Genomic DNA, 3721 nt, shown 5'->3' with positions numbered 1-3721 from the left:
TGTCTGCAGTGGGAGAACTTCTGTGCTGGAGACACCCTTCTGGGGCAAGACTTGCTTCAGTGGGGCTTTGGTGCTCACTGAGTCTGCCCCCTGAGTGTGTCCCTTATGGATCTGAGGAGTTTTAATCTGGATGGTCCCACTCTGACCACTGGGTACACTGGCACTTGGATCTCTAAGGAGGTGCTAATTTAGCCTCTGCCTGAAGCTACCCAGCAGGAGCTATGGAGTGATCTGCAGATTCCTCTTCTTTGTTTGGGGTTTTTGGAGGTGCCCAGATGAGGCCCATCTGTGAAGCAATGCAAGCTGCTGTGGGGCCTTGGGCCTTCTTTTGGATGTTCTGGGACTCTCTGACCCAGCTGAAGTTTGTTAGGTAATTTTAGATTGCAAAGGGCCAGGTCATTCATATGCAAAAGCCTCTGCACACAGCTTGGGTGGGGCGGTGTCTCGGGGAATCAACAGGGCAGAGCAAACAGCTATGGCTGATCCTCAGCCCTGTCCTAAGGAGCCCCAGGTCTCAGTGTCCCGTGGTAATTGCTGCCAGCACCTCTGAGAGAAAGCCACCCTCGAGTTCTGCCCGATGCCAGACAGTCCAGTTTCTCCCTGTATGAGTCTGGGTTCCCAGAGCCCTCAGGAGCTTGAGACTCCCTCCTGATTGAAAAAGACAACTGCGTCCTCAGTTGCTAGCCCTTTCCACGTGTGCCTCCGTACCTCTGCACCTTACTTCCGCACCTCCTCTGAGTCTCAGTGTGCTTTTCTCTTTCCTTCTAGTTGTAGAATTTCCACTCAGCCAGCCTTACTGTGATTCTGGATGATGTCCGTTTTGTCTTTTAGTTGTATTTTTGAAGTGGTTGTGCGAGGCAACAATTTTAGGTGTTTACCTATGCCGCCATCTTGGTTTCTCCGCAATGCTCTTTCTGTCCTTATGCTACATCCACAAACATCACCTTCCTGTCCATGTTTCAAGACAGCACTGTATTGAGAAATCCCCAAAAGATGCATCAACGTTTCTCTCCCATGGCAAAATATGGTACCTGAATGACATTACCGATTAAAATAGGGCACTATTAAAAACCCTAGACAATGTGGTATCATCTCCCCCCTGTCAGAATGGCTATCATCAACAAATCAACAAGCAACAAGTGCTGGCGAGGATGCGGAGAAAAAGGAACCCTTGTGCACTGCTGGTGGGAATGCAGACTGGTGTAGCCACTGTGTAGAACAGTATGGAGTTTCCTCAAAAAACTAAAAATGGAACTTCCATTTGACCCAGTGATCCCATTTCTGGGAATATATCTCAAGAAACTAAAAACACCAATCAGAAAGGATATATGCACTCCGATGTTCATAGCAGCACAATTCTCCATAGCTACGATTTGGAAACAGCCTAAGTGCCCATCAGCAGATGAGTGGATTAAAAAACTCTAGTACATCTATACAATGGAATACTATGCTGTGGTAAAAAAAGAAGGAAGTTTTACCATTTGCAACAGCATGGATGGAACTGGAGAGCATTATGCTAAGTGAAATAAGCCAGTTGGAGAAAGATAAATATCACATGACCTCACCCTTTTATGAAATATAATGAACAACATAAACTGATGAACAAAAACAGATCCAGAGACAGAAACATCAATTAGTCCATCAAACCTCAGAGGGAAGGTAGGGGAGGGTGGGGTAAGGGGGGAGATCAACCAAAGGACTTATATGCATATAGACCTAACCAATGGACACAGACAACAGGGGGGTGAGGGCATGAGTGTAGGGGATGGGGGGTAATGAAGCCAGTTGGAGAAAGATAAATATCACATGACCTCACCCTTTTATGAAATATAATGAACAACATAAACTGATGAACAAAAACAGATCCAGAGACAGAAACAATTAGAAGACCATCAAACCTCAGAGGGAAGGTAGGGGAGGGTGGGGTAAGGGGAGAGATCAACCAAAGGACTTATATGCATATAGACCTAACCAATGGACACAGACAACAGGGGGGTGAGGGCATGAGTGTAGGGGATGGGGGGTAATGTGGGAATAAGGACACATATATAATAACTTAATCAATAAAAATTTTAAAAACACTAGAAAAATGTAATCCTTATTTCTAAATATAAATGAAAATCCTAAGAACAAAGAAGCCGAGAAACGAATGCTATCTATGTCAAGTAAATAATTAACTTCAAAAATTGTGTAAGAAAAAGGAATTGTTTTCTGGACCGTGATTTATAACACCAGAATTTTTTTTTCCTTTGGTGGATACATGAATCTCACAAACTTGGAAAGAGCAGTATTAGCAGCAGATATACTGATACAATTAATATGGCTTTAAACTAAGTCTCAAAGTAGAAGAGAAAAATGTGAATCAGTAAAATGGATATTATGAAGGACAATTGGTTTGAAGTAAAAATAAGACAGTGAAAAATATCTACAAATTATGTTTTTTAAATCATAGCTTAGAATAATACTTAGGCCTAGAATATATATTGTACTAAATAATACTAAAATGAAAATTGTAGACATGTTAAGTTCTTAAAGTGCATTCTTTTCTTTAATCCTTACACAACCCTGGCAGGTGAGTACAAGGCTTGCAACAGATGTTTATGCAAAGAGTGCCATGTACCAGGGACCCTGGCCTGTGGGAAAAGTAATGAGTGTATTCCACTCTACTCTGCCATTGCCCAATAGGTATTATTTTTAAGTTCAATTTACCAGGTAGGAAACCAGGTTTAGGCATGTTTGGAAATCTGCTCAAGATTATATTGCTTATAAATGCTAAGGCTAGATTAGCTAGAATTGGAGACCAGATGTGTCTGGAATTTATAATTTTAATAAAACATAGGAAAGAGAAATTTATATACACGTGTGCACACATATATAATTTATTCTAAAATAATAGAGGAAGGGCAAATTATCTAATTAGTTTACCTGGAAGAAAACAGTGACTGGAAAATTTGTGTCACTGCATACATTTATGATCAGACACATAAAGACCAAAAGTTAGAGGAGATGCTTACGGTAGGGAAGGAAAATCAAAGAGAGAAATTGTTGAAAAATAACAGCAATACTAGCAGCATACATTATAGAAGGTAGTTTATTAATAATGAATACAAGAGATGGATGAGGAGAGAACCAAGATGGCGGCATAGGTAAACACCTGAAATTGCTGCCTCGCACCACCACTTCAAAACTACAGCTAATAGACAAAACAGACATCATCCAGAAATACAGGAAGGCTGGCTGAGTGGAAATTCTACAACTAGAAGGAAAGAGACAAGCACACTAAGACTCAGAGGAGGTGCAGAAGTGCAGAGGTACGGAGGCACACACAGCAAGGGCTGGCAAAGGAGGACACTGGGTCTTTTTCAATTGGGAGGGAGTCTCAAGCTCCTGACGGCTCTGAACTCCAGTTCTGGGTGAGTCTCTGGGCACCCAGACTCATACGGGGAGAGACTGGACTGTCTGGCATCAGTCGGAACTCGAGGGCGGCTTTCTCTCAGAGGTGCTTGCAGCGATTACCAGGACACTGAGACACAGGGCCTCTTAGGATAGGACTGAGGAGCAGCCATAGCTGCTCGCTGTGCCCTGGTGATTCCCTGAGAGGCCAACCCACCCAAGCTGCAAGCAGAGGCTTTTGCATATGAATGGGCTGGCCCTTTGAGATCTAAAATTACCTAACAAACTGCAGCTGGGTCAGAGAGACCCAGAACATCCAAAAGAAGGC

The 3721-nt window shown here is 42.9% G+C and overlaps 1 protein-coding gene and 1 long non-coding RNA gene across 4 annotated transcripts in view; both read right to left on the bottom strand.

Moving 5' to 3' along the window:
* LOC106727909 overlaps positions 1-1167 on the bottom strand; it is a 20088-nt gene extending 18921 nt beyond the window's left edge. Inside the window, exon 1 of the long non-coding RNA XR_001364148.1 lies at positions 1080-1167. This is a non-coding gene — a long non-coding RNA (uncharacterized LOC106727909). The remainder of the gene's footprint in view (positions 1-1079) is intronic.
* The window catches only part of MDGA2 (MAM domain containing glycosylphosphatidylinositol anchor 2), a 528724-nt gene that overhangs the window by 99929 nt on the left and 425074 nt on the right, over positions 1-3721 (bottom strand). The window lies entirely within an intron of this gene.

The sequence above is a fragment of the Myotis brandtii genome, unplaced genomic scaffold (assembly GCF_000412655.1).
Source record: "Myotis brandtii unplaced genomic scaffold, ASM41265v1 scaffold5, whole genome shotgun sequence".
Taxonomy (NCBI): domain Eukaryota; kingdom Metazoa; phylum Chordata; class Mammalia; order Chiroptera; family Vespertilionidae; genus Myotis; species Myotis brandtii.
This window is presented reverse-complemented; position numbering and strand designations above follow the sequence as displayed.